Source organism: Mustela lutreola, chromosome 6 (assembly GCF_030435805.1).
Source record: "Mustela lutreola isolate mMusLut2 chromosome 6, mMusLut2.pri, whole genome shotgun sequence".
Taxonomy (NCBI): Eukaryota; Metazoa; Chordata; class Mammalia; order Carnivora; family Mustelidae; genus Mustela; species Mustela lutreola.
The window spans coordinates 61,607,898-61,631,355 of record NC_081295.1 but is presented as its reverse complement, the minus strand read 5'-3'; the positions used below and the strand labels follow the sequence as shown (position 1 = coordinate 61,631,355).

The following is a 23,458-nucleotide window of genomic DNA, read 5'->3' as shown; positions in this document are numbered from 1 at the left end:
ATAATTTTCCTTATATTGAAAAGAATTAACTTTTTTTTTTTCATTTGCTTTAATGTTGCTGGGTTGTTAATTTGTAGCACATTGGTGGAAAAAACCACAGCAGGAAGCTTTTGGCTCTTAGTAAGATATGTAAATTATAGTAATAATCTTTGCATTAAAAATGATAAAATAAACTTAATGCGTCCAACCCTATAGTTGCTATTCTGAACCAAAAAAGAAAAAAAAAGTACTTTATGAATAAAACTGGAAATGTTCAACTAAATTGTATAGGGCTGTTTCCATAGATGATAATCTTCAGTTATTCTTAGAAACCTCCTAGGAAAGCACAATGGAAACATTCAAAATGAATTGGCCTATCCCTGACCTGAGGTTTTGTGTCACCATTAGTAGAAACTATAATTGAATAAGTATCATATGCATATTAATATATAATAAGCTAAAGTCTGCTTCCTTTGTATCAAAAAAAAGGCTTAAGTGGGCCTTCTGAAATATGAGGGTGAGTGAATGTCTGAATAGTTGCCTTTTTTACATCTTGCCACCCTATCTAAAATTGTCAAGGTTTATTTGAAATAAGGTTCCTAGTATGACTTCCTAAGATGCTTGTGATCATGTTTGGGGCAAAGGGAAACAGGAACAATGCAAATCATTACTGTCCATTAAAATAATTTCAGGGGAGCCTGGGTGGCTCAGTGGGTTAAGCCTCTGCTTTCGGTTCAGTTCATGATCTCAGGGTCCTGAGATCGAGTCCCTCACTGGGCTCTTTGCTCAGCAGGGAGCCTGCTTCCCCCTTTCCCTTGACCTGCCTCTCTGCTTACTTGCAATCTCTGTCAAATAAATAAATAAAATCTTAAAAAAAAATAGAAGAATTTCAAAGGATTTTCTTCTCAATGGTGAGCAGAGTCTTGGAAAAGGGATGGATAAATATTATTAGTGCCTGGAGGAGAGAAGAATGAGCAACACCAAGACCCAGATGTGGGCTATGATGGGGTAGGGCACACAGGGCAGGAGGAGCATAATTACTGCCTGTAATGCCATGGCCTCCCACGAGACTCCCTCTTGGGCTCACCCTATTCGCGACTCTCTGGTGTCATCAACAAAAACACAAATGACAATAAAAGTAGTAATAGAATTTTTAGAGTATTTACTATGTATTTTTGCAACTTGCATGAAAATCTTCTCATGTGTTATTTTAACTTACAGAAACAGGTGGTGGTATAAGAGGAAACTTACAAAGCTGGGAGAATGAACTACAGTTTCCCAAAGAAGGCATTATTTTTCTCTAACTGAAGTTTACTAGCCAAATGACCATATTCTGTAGAAGACCAGAAACATTAAAAATTTTACATGCACTATTTTTACATGCATTATTAAAAGTTTACATGATCAAAAAGTAGCATGTCTAACAACTCTTCCAGTCTCTGTTCAACTTTATTTTAGAATATCCCTGATTTAGTATGGTTCGCAGAGTACCGTGCTTGAGGAAACAAGAAAATGTTTTTTAAAAAAGCAAGTCTAGGGTAGATTCTTTGTTTTTTCCCTTGATGTTTAGAAAGGTATTTTTTGAAGGCTTGGCCTAGTGCTCTAAAGGTAGAAGGTTTCTCCCTCTAATGAGAATTCCAGTGTAGGCAAGACTGATTCAATCCACATTGCTGTGCTGGTTGTTTATGACCGGTGTCTGTTCTGAATGGGTGCATGTGTACTCTGATTGGTTGGCACTTATTGTTCCAGTTATTATACACAGTGTTTTGAATAACACTTTAGAGAATAACTGACAGAAAACTTGGAAGTAATTGTCACCTCATCCAAAATTCCAATTATGTAGGAACTTGCATCAGAGTTGTGGGAAAGCTGTTATATGTATCCTATATGAGTAGCAGCTGCCCTTTTTACTATTGTTCTGTGGAGAAATAATAGCCCAAGGATCCCCAAACTCTTCAGAGTATAAATTGAAATATTTATCAAGCTTTCCACACTTGTTTATAGGAGTCCTGTTTTGACACACAGAGATATATGTGAATACTCTTTCAATTACTTTGTAGTTTTTGCTTCTTACAAAGTGATGATTACTACCCATTTTAATAGAGGAGAATCTCAGTCTCTGAAGGCTTGTTTACATCAGTCTAGAAAAATAGTCTAAAGGGATTCTCCACTCATTCTTTCTATTCAGAAATTTATTAAACACCTATTAATATGTAAATTTTCATGATCCATGCTATGACTGGTTCAAAAAAGACAAAATAGAAAAATAAATTCTTATTCTGCAACAACTCTCAGTGTATGAAAGGATGTGCGCAATGTGTCTTCATTTAATTCTACATTTCTTTAAGGTTGCAGGAAAGCATTTGATTTTTTTTTCTTTAGCATTTGAATTTTTAAAGCAAGATTTAGACAAATCATTAGGAAATACCTCCTGACTATGAGAACAATAAGACAACAGAAATGCATTTATAGAATGTTTATTGAATGTAATTTAATAAGGAGACCAACTGACTGCCTTGAAACAAAAATAAATCTGACATAACCGGGAACATACCAGATAAATTCAGTTCACTGTTCCATGCTACAGGATTCTTAGAGGAAGAGCCTTTTAGAATGGGGGTGTGAGGGAGGCATGAGAAATGAAGCTAGGAGGATGGCAAGGCCAATGTGGACATAACTTGTATGGATGCTATGAAGATTGAGCTTTATACTGCATGGAAAGACACCAACAAGTTGTAATAGGGAGGTGGCTTAGCTAGATTTCGTGTTTAGATGACAGTCGGTAGCTGTACGGATCTGAGGGTAGCAACCTTCAGGCGGACATACTAATTAAAGAGGTCATGCTTGTAGTTCATTCATAGGTGAGCAGGTGGAATACAAATTAGTTTTAATTAGGAATATTTCACCAGCATACAGGTGATACATTTACAGGGACTCATAAAACTTGGGTGTGCAAATAAGGTGAGATTATCTTTAGGAGACCTGATTCCAATGGCTCCTTTCAGTGGAGACCTATGTAACACCAGGTCTTCACTCACCCATTTATAACTGGGTAGCTTCTGGGTACCTGAGATCAACTGAGGGACAGTTCTTGTCTCAGCTCCTTTCCAGGCACCCTGACGAATTTGCTTTCTTTGAAGGTCTTGGCTCATTACTGCACAACAGGGGCCCACTATGAAGATTCTGGTGTTTGGGGCAAGCAATTATCTTCCAATAAGGATTTTATTTCTACCAATAGCCAATAGCAACGCAGCATCACCAATATAGAGAAAAGTGGGGGTGGGGAATTAAAGGAAGGTATAACTCCATGGTACTTTTAAGCAACAGCTCGTAAGTGGACAGCTGTGCCTCCTTCTATAAATATTCTAGACAAGAAGTTACACAAATGCTTTTGTGGTTGCTCATGGTTTGAATAAGCAAGCAGCTTCCAAGTTTACCACTATAATAGCTAACATTTGCTGAGGACTGTTCACATGCTGGGCACTGTCTTAACTACTTTATACATGTATTGTCTCATATAATCGCCCCAGAACTCCATGGAGTTGGTGGTGTTTGTATGCCCATTTTACAGAGGGTAGAATGTAAGGTCACACAAGTGTAACAACATGTATAGCCCCTCTACTTCTGGAGAGTTTGGTAAGAATGGGACTCCCTACTTACTGGGCCTTGAGTCTAGACTCTAATTTCTCTCTTGATACCGTTCATCCATTCCAAGCTTAGGTCAGAAATAAATGCTAATGGAGTGTTTAAGAAATACATAAAGTAGTAAACTAAAGAGTATGAATTAATTAATTAATCACAGGAAAGCAGTCACAGCTGTTTGGGATCATGCTGGTTATATTTACCAGAACTAGCACGATTATTGAGAACAGAAAGCAGGAGCAGAGACGTTGATTGAAACTGCAGGGGAACTTTGGTAGGCAGAATATAATTGCTCATTATTTTTATTTGTATCTCCCCATTTCCTTGTTTCTCTTTCCCTTTGTTTTTTTAATAATACTCAACACTTCACATGAAAACACATCCTTTTCACTGCTTATATATTTAGCCAGCCCTGCAGCTTGTCTCATTCGGAAGTCATAATCAGTTTCTAATATCATTATAATTTCCACAGTAACCAGTTAGGGTATCATAATCATACAAATAAGACTTTAGTAGAAACAGACAAATGAAGAAATAAAACACTTACTCTTATGCAAACCATTCTAAGCAATAAGCTAAAAGAACATTAAATACAAAAAGATAACTTGCAATTTTAGACATTTTCAACTAAGATCTTCTAGCACCATCTCCCTGCTTCATAAAGGTTATATTGAAACTCGGTCTCACCCAAGCACCCAACAGTCTTCCTTTTCTACCAACATTTGGCCTCATTCATATTATTTATAATGTAAAGAAATTTAAAAGAGATAAACATCAATACTTTTTGCATCTGGAGAGTCCTTGAACATTAAAGAATTTTTTTCTTTCCAAGCAACTTAAAAATGAAACAAGAGATGATTATGCACAGTTATTCTGTCCCCTGATATATGTCTAAATAACCAAATAGGCAACAGGCTGTTGATGGAGTTTTTTGATGCTGCATGTTTAATGACAACTCTGCTTTTACCAGAAACAGTAGAAACATAAGATTATTTTAACAAATATAATTTGACAAACATATTGCGTGTGCATCTGCTCTATTGTATTTTATTTTAAATAAATATATGGATGCCATTACATTATCTCTTCTAACATCATTGAATTCAATATCAGATATGGTTTAGATCAGGAATCAGCACTTTTTTGGTTTTGTTTTGTTTTCTGTTTTGTTTGTTTGTTTTTTGCCTTTTTTTTTTTTTTTTTTTTTTTTTTTTTTTTTTTTTACAAAAGGTCTAATAGCAAATATTTTTGGCTTTTCCAGCCAGGCAATCTCTGTAGCAACTAGGTAACTTTGCTGTTGCTGCATGAAAGCTGCCATAGACAGCCTTAAGTAACAGAATTTGTGTGGTTGTGTTCCAGTAAATCTTTGTTTACAAAAACAAGTGGGGGGGGCGTAGCTTTGGCCTGAGGCTGCCAGTTTGCCACCCTGGTTTAGAGAGTGTTCTCAGCATGAAAACCTCTACAAAACAGAGCTTTGTTGATGTTTACTCTAAATCATTTACTATAAGTTTTTTTCAAGTTTTAAATGAGTTTCAGTTATGATGTAATATTATTGAAAGCAGGAACATTTTATTAGTTTAAACTGGTGAGTTGTTTGCAGCCTCCCATCAGAGATATCTGGCTAAAATGCAAATATGATTTCTAGTAGAAATTGGGGTCTGGATCATGGTCCATGATGCTGACTCTTAATTTCAGAGATAAGGAGAAGCAATTTATTCTCCTAATTCTTACTAACTCAGGAACGTTGGGTCTCTCCCAGTCAGAAAACTGCTGCTCAAACTACCAAAGGTGAATTGTGCTCTTCTGAGATGGCAGAGTATTTTTCTCATTCTTTTCTTGAAGAAAGACTCGCACAACTACGATCCTATGATCTATCAAAATCCTAAGAGGACCTCATGGTAGAGCAAACTAACACGCAAAATAAAACAAGATGAAAACATGAGAAGAGTCTTGGTGTCTGCAGGGAGTGTACTGTGAAGGTCCTATCCTTCCTATATTCTATCACTTAGGAAAATTTAGAAAAACTTGTTAAAAATTATTAACTAAAAGAGCTGGCCTACGGTGATGATTCTGAGCTGGGAAGAGACTAGGAACATAGATTCCAAATGAGATTCTGATTTTTTTTTTTTCAATTAAACCAACATTTATTAAAAACACATAGCAGGTCCTCCCTAGGCTGGGTGCTCTGGCATACACTGTTGAAATGGACACGCAGAAGCTCTGGTCATGGCAGCAATTAGAAGCTCTTCATCTCAGTCTGATGGCCCAGCACATCAGTTCCACACAGTCCATTTTCAGAATGGACAGATAAACAGCTGTGTCAAGGCATTTAGAATCCACCATGGATGCCTCAATTTCTAGGGAGTTCTGAGAACCGGAGATATAGCTGATATGGACTGACCCCTTTGAGAGCAGCAATTCTTTTCAGAGCATGGATGTGGAGAGGCCAATCCAATCTTTAGTTGGACTCCAACAGAGGGCCCTGCCACCTCAGGGACAGAGGAGTGACCATATGCCTTCACTTCTGGTTGCCTCCACCATAAGTAACAAGTCAGCCCAGGCTTCTCTAATAAAATACTGGAGAATGGGTGACTTAAGCAACAGAAATTTTTATTTCTCACTGTTCTGGAGACTGAAGGTGTAAGACCCAGGTGGTGACAGATTTGAGCTAGTGGCAGCCCACATCCTGATTTGTAAACAGCTGCCTTTGCAGTGTATACTCACATGGATTCTTGTTGTTGTGTGTTCATGGAGAGACAGAGAACTCTCTTGTCTAGTTCTCTTCTTAAAAGGGCACTACTTCCAAATCCAGGGCCCCATCTTCATGACTTCCTCTAAATTTAACTACCTCTCAAAGTCTCCACCTACACATACCATCAGGTGAAGCTTAGTGTCAACATACTGATTTGGAGGGATTCCAACATTCAATTCATAATAGCTTGCCAGACTTCTAGCTTAATATCTGAGCTTTCTAACCCAAACAGGAAGCCATCATAGAGAAGAGTGTCCTGAATTTTATCTTTCAGTATAGTAAGGATGCAAATAAGATTTATCTTATAATATTCTATTAAAAATATCTCATTATTTTTTCCTATCTCTCTGTTGTTTTTGTCAAGAATAACAACTAAATGTTAAGAATCAGGGGTGCCTGGGTGGTTCAGTTGGTTATGTTCCTGCCTTTGGCATAGGTCATGAACTCAGGGTCCTGGGATTGAGCTTTGCATCTGGCTCTCTGCTCAGTAGGGAGTCTACTTCTCTCTCTCCTTCTGCCCCTTCCCCTGTTTGTGTGTGCTCTCTCTCTCTCTCAAAAAATCTTCTCAGAAAAAAGAATCTTTAAAAATTTTTAAAAATGTTAGGAATCCCATTATTGAGTAACAAGGGAGCTTCAGTAGACTAATTATTTTTGATTAATTTAATCTATGAACTCAATAGATTGATTGAATCTTACAGTATTTTAACTTTTTAGAAAGAATCTTAAAAAAAAGAATCATGACACAGCTTTCTACTTATTTTTTCTTTTGAATTTATAAAAAATATATACATATTTTCCAAAGACCACAAATCTTTTTATTGTTTTGTTTTTGTAGTTGTTGCTAGCTTAAGAATATTAACAACCTTCTTTTCTACTTCAGTGAGCTATTGAATTTTGTGTAGGTACCTAATTGTAACATATAGCACTGCATTTTTAATATGGAAGATTTTTTAACTTATTTCTTTGGGATTTTTGTGTTTACAATTACTGTATAAATAAAAAACTTTAATCTTCTTCCACTCTAGATTTCTTATTTCTGTTTCACTCTAAATGAAGAAAACATAATTTTCCAAAATAATCTTAAAATCATAAGATAACAGATATCCAGTCGGGATTGCCAATTTTAATAGATGTTCTACTGCTATTTCATCATTTGCTACAATTTCCTTTGCTGAAAGCAAATTTATTTTTTAAAAGGAAATATCTTTGTTAATTTTTCTCAATATTTTTGAATAGAATTTTGTGTTGATTTGATCAAATAAAATTGGTCAAATTGCTTGAGGACAAAATGTTTTTAGTTAACTAACTAATATAGTGAATTATCTTAGTAGTTCCCTTACAGAATGTATTTACACTTCTTTTTGAAGATTACTAAAAATTGTTAAGCCATGCTTTGAAATTATTTCTGTGCTAATTGTTCTGGCTTACATATCTACCTTTTCATATTTTGATTTATATAGCTTCTTACTCTTATGACCTGGTGTAATTTATAAACTATCAATTCATTCATTCTGTGAGAAGTTAAATGTTCCATCAGTGATAATTATGGAATATTTTATAAGTTCTTCTTAATTATTTATTCATAGATCTGTGTTGTGTGTGAAATTACATATTTATTTAGAAAATTATTTCATTGACATTTTTGACTTAAGTTCAAGGAAATTGTGGATACAATTTTATACAACTTGTATTTATGATCATTTTTCTTTACAATAGAGGTTTCTCTTCTGTGTCTATTTTGCTAATTTTTTAAACGAGGCTCATCTTGGATGCATGAACGCTATTATTTTTATCGTGGTGTCATAATAAAAATAAGGCAGTTGAGTAATGGACATAATGCTTCAAAGAAGACGTAACTTAGAATTCACACTCATGAGTCACTGTCATCCATTTCTGGTGTATTAGTTTTCTGTTGCTACTCTAACAAATCACTACAAACAGTGCCTTAAACAACACAAATTTATTATATTCCTATTCTTTAGGCCGGAAATCTGGCATTGGTTTCATTAGGCAAAAATAAAGATGTTACATTGCTCTATTTCTTTTTGGAGCTACTAGGAGAGACTGATTTTTTTTAAGCTTCTAGAGGCCAGCCACATTTGTAGGCTTATGGCCCTTTGTATCGTCAAAGTCAGCATGGTGGGTCAAGCTCTCCCACACTGAATCACTCTAACTCTCTTCTTCCACCACTCTTTCTTAACTGAGAGGACCCAAGGTAATTCGATTGGGTTTATTCAGATATCCCAGGTTAATCAAGACCCTTCACCTAATCACATCTGCAAAGTCCCCTCTGCAAGACCCTTAAACTAATCACATTTGCAAATTCTGAGTTTGGAATTAGGATATGGACAACTAGAGTGGGTCATTATTCTGCCCACCTCATCTGTTTCCTTTGTCATTTATGTTTTCAAAATCAGGTCAAGTCGCACACCTTTTGTAAAAGAAATTAATGTACATGAGTCTGATGCTTATCCATGATTAATTTTCTTTAATCTTTGTCAAATTTATCTTTTAATTGGTTTCTAAGCATGTTCCAAAAAGTTGTTTAGCTCTCCATGGTTGGCCAGAGATCTATCTACATAAATTATTTCACTTGGACACATTTGTGTTAAATTATAAATATCCCCCGTGTTAATACACAGATTGTGTTGACAGAATTTGTTTGCTTGAGTTGACCATCATTTTAATCATGCTAATTACTTTATTAGCTCAGTAAACAGTCTTATATTTGGAAAACATTTTATAATGCCACTTAAAGAAAAAGATGAGCAGATATCAGATCATAAGAATGAAATTTTATTATGTTATATATGCTTAAGAAAATATGTGCTTATCAATGCTACATTTACAAGTTCTATTTATATTAGTAATTGACCAAAAACTTTAGAAAGTGAACTCTTGATACAATGATTTTAGGGAAACCTGCTATCTGAATTAAACAATGACATTTACTCAGATGCAGCTCAAATCCAGATTTCTTAGACTTCTTAGAAAAATTATGTGGAATTTTTTTTAAGGTTTTATTTATTTATTTGACAGAGCTCACAGGTAGGCAGAGAGGCAGGCAGAGAGAGAGAGGAGGAAGCAGGCCCCCTGCTGAGCAGAGAGCCTGATGCGGGGCTCGATCCCAGGGTCCTAGGCTGAAGGCAGAGGCTTTAACTCACTGAGCCACCCAGGCGCCCCTATGTGGAATGTTTTTATGGAATCTGGGCTGTTCTTTATTTGAGAATAAAAGAAAATTTTCTATTATGTTGCCTTAGAAGATTTAACAAAAAAAGTGTCACCACTTAATATGCCTTTTAGTCAAATTCTAGGAATTTTCTCAGTATCATTATGTTATGATACAGGCTGTTAGTAATGTAAGATTTACTTTATACATTGAAGCAAATTTCTCATTACTATAGCTTTAGAAATAGTGTGTGTAGGTAAATAGATGAGTAGATAATAGATAATATATTAGATCAATAGATATCTGGAGATGTTTTAATTGTGCAACTTTAGTCTGTATTTTGTTAGTTATATTTGAGATAATCATAATCAACACATTATTATTAGTTTTTCATGTTCTTTCATATTTGTTTCATGCAAAACTTTCTTATGATATTTTGCCAAAATCAAAAAATGTGGTGGGAATGCATAATGTTTGAGACACTATTGGAAAGAATTCAGTGGATCTTTAAAAAGGTAGAGTTACCACGATACTGATATTTTAACTCTGAGTATATACAAAAGAACTGAAAATTGGCACTCAAACACATGTCTACAGCAGCACTATTCATAATAGCCAAAACACAGAAGAGCTCAAATGTTCATCAGTGGATGAACAGAAAAACCCATCGTGAAACATACATATATAATGAAATACTGTTCAGTCATGAAAGGGAATGAGTTGCTGATACGTGGTACAACATAGATGAATCTCCAAAACAACTAAGTAAAAAATGCCAAACATAAAAGGTCACATGCATATTTTGTAAGTCCACGCATATGGAACATCTGGAATAGACAAATCCAGAGAGTCCGAACATAGATTGGTGGGTGCCTGTGGCTGGGAAGAGAGTGGGGAGAGGGGAGAGGGATGAGGAGAAACTGATTAATGGGTGTGAGGTTTTACTTTGCAGAGATGACCATGTTTTGAAACTAGATATAAATGGTGATATCACATTGTGGATGTTCTAAATGCCACTGAATTGTTCACATTAAAATGGTAAATTTTACAGCATGTGAATTTCAGTTCAATAATTAGGTATTTTTGGTTTGTTGGTTTGTTGGTTTGTCTGTGGTATAAACAGGAAAACTTCTTATTTAAGACTAGGACATTTAAGCTCATGTTTTCACAACTCTGATGGGGGCTTCTGCCCCTTAGCCTTCACCTGCTCAAGCTGTATCCACATACACCTTCCACTCTGGACCTTTGCACTTCAATGACTGCAGACAGATGTTTCATTGCTTTTCAATAACAACCACATCTCCTCTGTCCATTTCTTTAAACTTCCTCAACTATACCTATGCTCTATTTGACCGTAATCCTTATCAGAAGCATACTGAAACTCAGAAGAGATAGTCTCAGCTCGTTTGCCTATACACTGAACATGAAAATGTATTTTGCTACCTATACTCAGGGTATCGTGTGGATACTTACTGCCTTCCCTTGACCCAGACTTGACCTGAGGGTGTTCCAGCATAGCTGTCCTGCTTTCAGATTCCAAGTACAAATGAAAATTCTACTGAAACATTCCAGAATTTGGAGATCTATTTCTAATCTAAGGGGAAGTCAGAATCTGCTCTGCCTCCTCACATTTTTCTATATCCTGAGTACATCACAGGAAATATTTTTAAACTGAAAAATCAAGATGTAATCCCTTCTTTGATTCCAGAATTTGAATCTCCTCTGAGGCAACATGTGACACTTACTGACTATGAAAGAAATAGGGACTAAAATGAAAAATGTGGTGATCTCATCCACACATGTAAGACTAAAAAAATGTGATTCTTAAAGTAGTAGAGATTTGTAAATAGATGTTGGTTTCCCAGGTGTAGGTTCTTAGCCATTTCACATTATTACAACTGATGATTACAAAACCATTATATTAGCCTGTCTACCTTTTGTACCTGTTATCCTGGCAGTGGGAACCAGGAAGTCAGAGGTCAGAAAAAGACAGTATCTTTCTTTGAAAAACTCCCAAGAAACATTCCTAAGCAACGGCACATTGCTGTATCCCCAAATAACTGAAGAACATAATGGTGGTGATGTAAGACCTATGATAGCACAGCACAGTTTGATCAGGTGTTCTGACGGATGATCATAGGGATTAATAGTTGAATGTCTATTGGTCAGGGAATGTAGCACTAGACCTTTCCCTTCCTGTCTTCACATATTTGCAGTGGGGCATTGCAGATTTTCTCATCACATGGAATCTATTTCTGTACCCCTTGATGCTGGGTTTTTCATGAAACTAATTTTCACCAATAAAACATTCAAATGTGACAAGGGGAGACTTGAAAAGCACTTGCACACTGAGCTTGCTTGCTTGCTATTCTTGGATCCCTTTGATAGCCATGTGGATAAGCCTGAGCTCATCTGCTGAAAAACTACACAGAGACCACATAGTAAGAGACCCTTCTCATCCCAGCCATCTCAGACAAGGCCATCATAGTCCTCCCAGCCCTGGAAAGCCTACTAATTCACTGAAAATTCTTGAGTAAGTCTAGTTGAGATCAATTAAGCCTGGATGAGATTTGATGAACCATCCTGCTGAGTCCAGCTCAAATAGCCGACTCATAAAATCTTGTGCTAAATAGTTTTTTTGATTTCTTTCTTATTCACCAAAAGCTAATTAATACACCTAGTGATCTTTCTATTCAATCACTTACTTCCCATTGCATTCTGCTTCAATTAGGTAAAATGTAAGTTATATAAATTGCCATCTATTGAGCACTTATACATAAAAGGTAGATCATTAAAAATTATATACATATGAAAAACATCATTTAAGGTTTGTGATATGGACCGAACTGTATCTCCCCCAAATCCATGTGTTGTTGCCCTCACCCCCAGTGTAACTTTATTTAGAGATAGAGTCTTTAAGGAGGTAACTAAGGTTACATGAAGTCATATGGATGGTGCAATAATCCAACAAGACTGGTGTTCTCATGAGGAGGAGGCATCGAGAATGTGTGTGTGCATGTGTACATGTGTGCATGTACACATGCACACACACATACACAAAGCTGGTGATAAGGACAGCTAAAAATCAGCCATATGCAAACCAAGAAGAGGAGCCACAGAAGAAACCAATCTTGTTGACACCTTGCTCTTGGGCTTCCTAGCCTCTAGAACTGTGAGAAATAAAAGATTATTTTGTTTAGGTCACCCAGTTTGTAGTATTTTGTTAATGGAACCCTGAGCTGACTATTACAGTCTGCATTATTGTCGTCTTTCTGCAGATGAGACAAGTAAGTCTGGAAGGATATTATCCATCTGGTCCTCAGTAATCAGCTATTATTACACAGAGACAGGTCATTTTGATGGTGAAACCCAGGTTCTTAGCAACACAGAGGAAACAAAGTGTGTTTTCTTTTCACTGCCCAAACAATATCAATATTAGTATATATGTTCAAAATAAAAAAAAAAAAAACCTCATAGCAAATATTTTTTCCATATAGCAAATATTAAAGAAAACACTACTTTGTCAAATAAAGTATAATAAAATGGAAGATGAAATACAAAACATGCATCCAGAAAAATAAGTGTTTAGAGGGTGCTAAGAAAGGAAAAAGAACTCAGGAAGAGGATGTTCATCCATGATCCATTGAGAACAGAGACTGTGATGACCTATTTGGTTTCCTTTCGTCACCTAAAATTTTATAATGGTAGATTTTGTGTATCATCCCAACTTTCTGACACTTCCTTTTTAGTAATTAATCCATTATGTAACCTTTCCTTTTTAATGGTTGGTTCTCTTCTTCCTGTCAGTGAAATGACTCATAAGAACTGGTTTCATTTCACCAGGCCTCTGTTGCAAGTGCTCCATGTTCTACATTTAGGCCAAATAGGGCTGCTGTTTTCTTAATTTGCTAAGGCTACCCTATTTCCCTGTCTTATTAATTAATTCTCTGGCATGAGAGAATCAAACAGGACTCTGAAAGTATTTATTGGTGCTTGGCTACCCTTGGAAGGATAATATCGTAGAGGAAGGATTGATTAGCTCACTGGTAAAAAAAAATTCAAGTGAGAAAACAATCCCGTGGCCTAAACAAACATTTATCATAGTCAGTCAATGATCAATTAAAATTAGTGAAAACCACTTAATAACCCTTACTAATGAGTTTGGACAAAGATTTTATTAAAAACAATAAATACTGAGCATGCTCAAAATTCTTTCATCCATCAATAAATAAATTGTTCTTAAAGTTAAATACCAATTTTTAAAATATTATATCATGAAGCTCAATTTGTGTTAATAGAATCTGATCTTTTTTTTTTTTTTAAGATTTTATTTATTTATTTGACAGAGAGAGATTACAAGTAGGCAGAAAGAGAGAGGAGGAAGCAGGCTCCCTGCTGAACAAAGAGCCGATGCGGGACTCGATCCCAGGACCTCGAGATCATGACCTGAGCAGAAGGCAGAAGCTTAACCCACTGAGCCACCCAGGCGCCCAATAGAATCTGATCTTATACATCTGTATGATTTGTTTTTAACTTGGAACTAGCTGGGAACATTTTTTAAGATTATCAAGAGATGAATAGAAAATGCTATTAAAAACCAAGATTTTCACATGTAAATTGCCCACAATTTTTAGAAAAATTAGTCTTAAAGCTTACAACATATTTTTGTAGTAAGTCATTTTTTCCTCTCAACATTAACATTTAGTTTGAATATGCTATACTAAATATTATACTAAGTGTTCACAGTATCATAATTTTTACATTCTCCCATTTATTTTGTGGGATAAAAATGGCTTGTCTGCCTCATTTATGCCATAATTGGTTAATGTTTTTAGTGCCTTATGTTTGGATTACTAATATACATGATCATAATTCATAACTCTCTTGAACCATGACTTGACTTTTTTTTTGGAGGATCAATTTTCTCACCAGTTTGTGATAATTGCTTTGATAATGATCTAGTTCATCATAATCTGATTAACATCCAGTACATATAAAATATGCCTTCTCTTAGTATTTTAGGAATACTAATGGAATTAAGAAATAAAAGAGGTTAAGTAACTTATCAAAGAAAACAATACTAGTAAGTGGGACAGTAAGGATTTAAATTCATGTTAGTCTGGATCAAAAATTGTGTTCTTCAATGTGGATGGAGTTAGACTGTATAATGCTAAGCAAAATAAATCAGAGAAAGACAAATACTGTATGATTTCATTCATATGTGGAATTTAAGAAACAAAATAGATGAACACATGGGGACGGGAAAAAAATGGGGGAAGCGAACCATAGAGGCTCTTAACTATAGAGAAAAAACAAGGGCTGCCAGAGGAGGTTGGACACATGGATTGGCTGAAAGGATAATGTGTATTAAAGAGGGCACTTGTTGTGATGAGCTCTAGGTGTTGTGTGTAAGTATAAATCACTAAATTCTACCCCTGAAATAAATATTACACTATATGTTAACTAACTAAACAAAAAAATACTGTTCTTAATCAATATACTACTCTTCTGGGTTTTCAGTATATTTATTCTTTTTTTACCTGATTTCATAAAATTTTAATTTGTTCTAATATGTATGACAAATATATATGAAGAAAATGTATATAACTGCTTTTAGAGTAAAATATACACTCTACAATCTATCTTCAAGGTTTGCAAATTGAATCGTTTCAAAAAGGGCAACTTTTTTCAGCTTATAGATTTTAGATTATTTCATCTCTAGGTTTCTCAAAATAATTTAGACAGAATTATTAACTTCTAAGAATTTAGAGAAATGGGAAGTTTATATATATATATATATTAAGGAAGTATACATGGACAGTAACTTTGATGAGATTATGCCTAACCAATTCAATGTGCTTTAGAGAACATCTCTAATTATTCTGTGGGAATGTCTTGAGTTGTTCTCAAGAGATCAGGGCACACTTTTAGATCTAGTTCTAGAACACATTCCTGTGAATTCAGACTAGATTCTGATTTTACAAATCTTCAGGCAAAAACTGACAAAGAAGTAGGTCCAGAGTGCTTGAGCCCTCTCCCAAATTTGAGAAAGACTTCTGAAAATATTACATTTGACCTCTCTTGGAGGACAGGGAAGGGAAGCATTAGAAAACTTGAAGAGGTTAAAGTGGGAAACTAAGTTTCAAGACACTGGGAAATTTTTAGCAAGAAAAATAGAAACTAAAATAAAAAGAGGAAAACAGTATGAACTTTGGAAAGAAACACAAAAAGAGTCCCCATGCTTGGTAGATCCTGCTTGTGTGTGTGACTTTGGGAAAATACAACTCATGAGTTTTAGGGTCTTCAATTATAAAATGTAGATAAAACTATCTTTCTTTTAGAGGTATTAATTGTCTAATGCCTGAGACTTACTGGGCCACTGCAAATTTCCATCTCATCTTGTCTACATAGAGGTTAAACAGGTCATGGGCTTTGAAAAATTTTAAGAATCATAAGAAGTTGTGAAAATAGTAGAGAGGGTTCCAAAGACCCCATACTAAATTTTTTTATACTGGTAACATTTTACTTAACCTTAGTACATTTTAGTCAGGAAACTGACACCGTTACACAACTATTAATTTCATAACTTTCCAGAACTCATCAGTTGTTACAGGTACTCAGGTGTGTGTGTGTGTTTGTGTTGTAGTGTCTATGTGTGGTCTATGCAACACATGTGTGCATGTGTTTGTGCTATTTGTGTGTGTGTGGTATATGTGATGTGTTTTGTGATATATGTTTTGGTATGTACTACTATGAAATTTTATTATATGTATAGATTCATGTAAACACCACCACAATCAGGATATAGACTATTCCATCACTACCATAAAATTTCCTTACTCTAACAATGGTAAGCCACATCCTTACTTGATCCTAACCCTTGATAATTTGTCTATCTTCTCTCCATTGTTATATATTTGCCACCTAAGGAATGTGATATAAATAGAATCATATGTATCGTATATCATTTTTTGAGACTGCCTCTTTTGACTAAGCATAATGTCCTTGAGTTGACCCAAGTTATTTGTGTAAAAATAATTTTTCTTTTATTGCTGACTAAATTTCCATCTTATGGTATATCATGGGTTTTTAAAACCATGTACATCTACCCACTGAAGAATGTTTGGGTGGTTTTCAGTTTGGGATATTGCAAATAAAGCAGCTATGGACATCATATAAAGATTTTTATATCCGTAAATTTTATTTTTCTCGGATAAATACTTATGAGTATGACTGTTGGGTTGTAAGCTAAGAGTATGATTAGCTTTTTACAAAATCACCAGAGGGTCTGATTTTCCATCCAGAGGGGCTGTATCATTTTACATCCCTAGCAGAAATGTGTGAGAGATACAGCTGCAAATGCAGTTGCTGATGGGTGTTATTTTAAGAAACATAAAATATGGAATGATGTCTTCTCTGACTTCTTAGGACTAAAGGGAGTTGGTCATAAAATACATCTGGGAAAAAATTGCTCAACTGAATGTTAATACTGAGAAAGTGGGACACATATGATTCGCTCTTATGCAAAATGTTACTTCCTCAAATGATTGAGTAGCTAAATTGACATGCAGTTTGACTGAATGGAAATTTATACATCACTTTCTGTATTAATCAGATGACATTCTTGTTTCTGTTCAGAACAGACAACAGATTTTATTGTGTGAATTACCCTAAATAAACCAAAATTCTTAATTTCTTCAGAGATTCTTGTAAATATGATCATTCATTAGCAGTATGGGGCAGGGATACTCTATCTGGTAAGGAAGCATTAGCAAGATTTGGAATGTAACACAATCCCAGCAGGCAATTAAGAGTTGCTTTAAAATAGCTTCTATTTAATGAACCCAAGTGTAACACATCTTACATTATCTTCATAGTGAATAAAAACAATCCTGTAGAACAGCTTCATGGCAGGAGAAGGTTGCTGCATTCATTCTTCAAGGGAGCCATTTTAAAGTGTGAAACTAATTCATTCCTAAATCAATGGGAAAAAAAAAATCTCCCAAACATGTTAATGTAATTTTCATTTCTTCTATTTAGTTAATTACAAAACCATAGATAAAAGAATTGAAGAATGAGATATCCAAGCAAATAATGTTGAACTACTGTGTTCTTTACAGTTTAGCATCATTTATCACAGTTAATGAAATCAAAGATTATAATTGTTTACATTTTTGGTATACTTAAAATACTTCAAGCAAGGAAATCTTCTTTTATGGTAACAATTTATTTTAAAACTTCCCCCTTATCACTCTATGAGTTTTTCTGAATTTACCTTGTTTTGCCAGCTAAAAGCAGAATGAATAGAAAAATGAAAACACTTTTCATCAAAATAAACAGCTATGCAAAACTGGATTTTCTCCTGTGAAATGGTAATACAGACTTTGAGAGTCATTGTAAAATAACAGTAAGTTTAACATTGCCAGTAAGAAGGAAAGAAAAAAGAATGAAGAAAATTACACATGATCTCACTGATAATAGGTGTGAGGCATGGATTGAGATGGGCCAGCCAGTGCCACTGAGGGGCTCACAGGGCTTCCTCTGTTTTTTCATCAGGTAAGATTGAGGGTAGCTGCTTGCCTCCCACTTTTCTGACTTTTGTCCTAATTCTCTCTCTCTCTCTTTTTTTCATATTGCACTATAAAAAATAGTGTTTATTTTTGCAGTCATGTAGTGCCTATAATTTATTTGTTCTTTCCCCTTAAATTTTATGTGTATCTCGGGGAAATTGGAAGTAGAAAGTTTCAACAAAAATTAAGGTGGGGGAGAAAAACCATGGGAGACTATGGACTCTGAGAAACAAACAGGGTTTTGGAGGGGATGGTGGGGGGGTGGGGTGAGCTTGGTGGTGGGTAGTATGGAGGGCACATATTGCATGGAGCACTGGGTGTGGTGCATAAACAATAAATTCTGGAACACTGAAAAAAAAGTAATAAGCTTCTTTGAAATACTGTTAAGTGCAATAATCACCACAACAAACATAAACTAGGAGGGTTTTTTTTCCTCTAATAGTAAAGGCACCATAATATGTTTCCATTTATGCTGTGTACCTTTAAGGTAATCAACAGAAATAAAACAAATGTATTCCTTTCACTGATTGTATTTCCCAAGGCAAGTTTATTATATCACGGTAGCTATAAATCATCAATTTAAAACTAAATATAGGTATTATTATGCACTAGGGTGCCTTTCTATGAGGATTAGAAATGACTTGATGATAGAAATTTATACCTAAGTATTTCAGAAGCAACCATAGTAAAAACATTTCTTTCATTATTATGATACTCAACAGAAATTAGTTAAAGGAACATTGTAAAACATGCATTTTAGTGCAAGCTGTTTATCACACCCTCTCTTTGGACCTGAAAGCCTAAGTTAAGCACATTTGACTGCATACTGTAAAACACTTAAGATCAAACTCAGGATTGGGTGAGCTAGACACAATTACTGGTGTCAGCAGTTTAAATATAGTTCTTGCTGAGAACACCTTCAAGATAACTGTTCAGACCCATTCATTTTGCCAAGTAGAGGCAATAATTGGTAACTGTCAGTGCTCCCTACAAACAGGAGGCTCCTCCAAGAATAACCCAGCATGATTAGCTCTTAGCAATTGGCTGCACTTTTGCTGACTTCTTGTGAGTGGTTTTTCACACACAGTCACAGATAAACCCACTGTAACCGAACCCAGCTGATGACTCATTTCATGGCTTTCTGCTTGTCTCTTTCAAAGCTGTATGTTGTTTCTGTTTTAGGAAGAACAAACATCTATTTTTAACAAAAGGATGCCTTTACCACATTATTATTCAGAAGAGGACCAAGCAGGCATCTTATCTTATGCTGTGACATGCAGAACATTCCTGGGTTTGTTTCCATAAATATACCAAAGTTTTACTTAAAGGAACAATGTCAAAATGACCTTCAAACCTATCTATAGACTTTTGTGTGTTGCTAGAGTAAATGCAGAATTCAAATTGAGTTTCTCTGCAAAATGCATTTTGGGAGGAGACATTTCCAGAGATTATAGATGGTTCAAAAGCAATTTAATGCTGGGTACACTTGGGGTGCTGTCTGATTCATGAATAATGAGGACACTTGCATGTTCACTTGATATATGGTATTCAAACAGATCTCAATGAATATTTCTTATGGAGAAGATGTCAGCTGGAGTGGTTGTGTATGAGAGATTTGCCTCAGAAAGGTTCAGAGTTTGAAAAAATGTAAAATGAAGCTAATTTTCTTTTAAAGGACAAGATATTATTTTGCTTTAGAACTTGTTAAGAAATGAACACTGTTAAAGTTGAAAATTAAATATTAATAAATGTTTAAAAATAAACTATTAGTCTTTACTGTAATAGATAGCTATCATCTTTTGGTACATATTTCATCAAAATGACACAAATTTTTTTTTGTTTGTTTTTTAAACTTATACATATAATTCCACACCAATTATTAGAAAATCTGAACAAGACAGTGTAAGTTTACCATGAAGGCAAGTTAACTACCAAACCATTTCTACACTTTGCCTTCAGCCCTATAATCAAAATTGGAGTTTTTATTACTGCACGTTAAAGTAGTACAATCAACTGCAGTCTAACTCCAAGTGTATGTATTTGTTTGTGTGTGTCTGTCTGGTGGAGGTGGTCACAAGTCTGAACACAAGTCTGAGTGCATGGACTTTTGTTGTTTGGTTTTGTGGTCTGTTTTATCTCTATCAAAGATTTTTATTTTTGTTTGTTTTACACTTGATTTTTCCTTTAATATTCCTATAAAGTAACTGACTACTTGAAATAATGAAACAAGTTATAAACATTTTATATTGTTTCTCCTGCTGCTGTTATTAATTACCTAATTCTTAATGTGAGGGTTTTGAAGGAAGTCTAGACCACTGATGTTAACAGCCATGGGTTCATTTTCCATTCAAAAGGAATGACTCCAACACATGTTTTTCCAGTCTGATTTCTTGGATATTATACATGTATAGTGCAAATAAACTCTTTCCTCAGAAAATGTTACTATCTTCTGTAACACTTATTTAAAATGTTTTATTTAAATTATAATTCTGCTAGCTCCCCTTGATTCCCTTAATTTTTCCATTTTTCTGCAGCACTTATTCCTTTGTAAATATTATAAAATTTGATTATCATTATGTTTATAGTTTATCTGCCCTCATTAGAACATGTTTCATGAAGACAGAGATTTTTGTCTGCTTTGTTTATTGAACTATATATAACACCTATGACTGTTCTAGAACAAATAATAACACCTATGACTGTTCTAGAACAAATAAGGTATTTAAAAATATTTGTTGAGGCACGTGGATGGCTCAGTCGTTAAATGTCTGCCATAGGCTCAGGTCATGCTCCAAGAGTCCTGGGATAGAGCCCCACATTAGGCTCCCTGCCAAGCCCTCTCCTTCTCCCTCTGCCTGCCACTCTCCTTGCTTGTGCTCTCTCTGTCTCAAATAAATAAATAAAATCTTTAAAAAAGGAAAGGGAAAAGGAAATATTTGCTGAGTAAATAAAAGAACATTTATGGAGGGTCTGAGGTAAAGATTTGTATATATAATCCCTGGCATATAAGTTCATATGCTTTCTTTGGCTTTTCATTATAAAACAAAATTTTAAATTAGATGTTTCAGAGATAATGAATCTTTCTGGAATGCTATGAAATACTCCAGCAGAATTATGATACTCTAGAATTTTTGTGCAGATATCCAGATAGCAAAGATAATTTTTTCAGAAAATGAATTCCTTAGATAACAATTTTATGGCGTGCGTAATATAAATGTGTTGTGTTTCTAAAGCACAGATGTCCTTTTAGATCCTTAGAAGTCCTTAAAGAACTCACAGATCTTACATCAACTTTGTAGGAACTATGAATCTGTAAAAACTGTGAGATCTGTGAGATAAGTTGTAGGATTTCAGAGTAGATTAGAATATTAAATAAGAAAATGATTGAAACTATTGTAGAAATGTTTAAAGACAATACTACAGATTAATATAAATTCTAAAATAACTTTATCCTTAAGGGAAAAATAAATTTTTATTAAAGTAGGCATACGATTTATGTAATATGGAAACCCACCTAAAGTGACATAAAGATTAACAATTTGTTTAGGCCTGAGTATGCAGAGAAGGACAAAAAGGTTTGAGGAATATTTTGGGATTGATATAAAAGTTTTGTACCTTGAATTTGATGACATTTTCATGGATTTTTATACCTGTCAAAATTCAGAAAGTGATAATATTTTAAACGGTTGCAATTTACCGTACTTAAATTGTCAGCAAATTGTTGAGGAAAACCAAAAGTCAGTAAAGATCTTTCACCAAAAAGTTATGAGAACGTATTGACAACAGGTCTACACTAAAGAACAAAGAACATCATATATATATATATATATATATATATATATATATATATATATACATTTTTTTTCAAGGCTTGAAAAAATGATCCCTGTTGGAAACTTAGAGAAATGAAGAAGAGTAAATCTAAATAAATATTGACTATATTAGCAACAATGACATCTTGTTTTATTTTAAAGTATATACCAAATTAGGGGCATTTGGGTGGTTCTGTCAGTAAAGTGCCTACCTCTTGGTTTTAGCTCAGGTTGGGATCTTCGGGTGATGATGGAGGCCCTGAGTCACTCTCTGGTTCTGCAGGGAGTCTGCTTGAGATTCTTTCCCTCTCTGCTCCTCCCCTGCTTGCATGCACACAGTCTCTCTCTAAAACAAATAAATAAAATCTTTAAAATATATACCAACTTGAATATGACTGCAATGGTATATAATTTGTGAGAGAATGACTACTTAAATTCTTCCAAATTGCTTACATTGCCCAGGAATAGGCTGAAAGTACCTGAGAATATTAGAGGTAAGTCACTAAAGAATGTATGTTGTAATCTCTTGTCTAGCATTAAGCAATAATGAAAGAGTGAAATCTATGTAAACTAATGGGCAGGGGGAGACATAATTAAATGCACACACACATTCAAACTCAATCATCCTAAAGAAAGGAAGGGGGGAAATAAAGAGAACAGAGAATGGGTGGGCCATATAAACAAACAGCAAGATAGTAGGTTTCAACTCAAACATATGAGTAATAAACATCAATTTTCACAAGGCTAATGTGTCAATTAAAACAGCTATTAGACTGTACAAACAAATTCACACACACATAAATACAAAGACATGTAAGAAAAATAAACACCATAAAGATAAAAGTTTAATTTCATGAAGAATATAAAAAATTCTACATTATATGAACCTATTAACATATTCTCAAGTAAATGTAAAACAAATATTTGTAAAACCAAAAGGCAAATCTACAGTTATAGTGAGTGATTTTAATATACTTCTCTTCATCACCAACAGAGTAAGTGGACAATTAACAAGAATATAGAAAATTTTAATGTGATTAGTAAAATTGACTTATTTTATTTATATAAAACATTGTTCTCACACACAAAAGCAAGATGTTCAAGAGTTAAATTGTACATGAAACTTTTTTGAAAAATGAGTGTATGAATCACCCCAAATCAGGTCTCCATTAATTACAGAGAAGTAAAATTATAGATATGCTTTATAGCTAAAATAAAATTAAGCAATAAATCAAAAAGATAACCAAAAAGTCATGATTTGGAAATTAAGAAACATATTTCTAAATAAGTCATAGATCAAAAGGAAATCAAAATTGAAATGACAGTTTAGATCAATCATAATGATTGATTACACATAACAAGTCTTATGAAATACAGATCAGTTGTACTTAAAGCAAAATTTATGGCTTTAATTGATATTTCTGAAAAAAAGAAAAGTTAAAACTCAATGAGCTATGAATCTCAAAACATTAGAAATAAGATAAAAACTTTAAATCCCCAAATATAAAAGGGAAAAATAAGAGTAGAAATTTAA

At 34.4% G+C, this 23,458-nt stretch overlaps 1 long non-coding RNA gene across 1 annotated transcript in view; it reads right to left on the bottom strand.

The window, feature by feature from the left end:
- LOC131833146 (uncharacterized) overlaps nt 1–11,073 on the bottom strand; it is a 93,888-nt gene extending 82,815 nt beyond the window's left edge. Inside the window, exon 1 of the long non-coding RNA XR_009354339.1 lies at nt 11,016–11,073. This is a non-coding gene — a long non-coding RNA (uncharacterized LOC131833146). The remainder of the gene's footprint in view (nt 1–11,015) is intronic.
- Between the last annotated feature and the right edge of the window lie 12,385 nt (nt 11,074–23,458).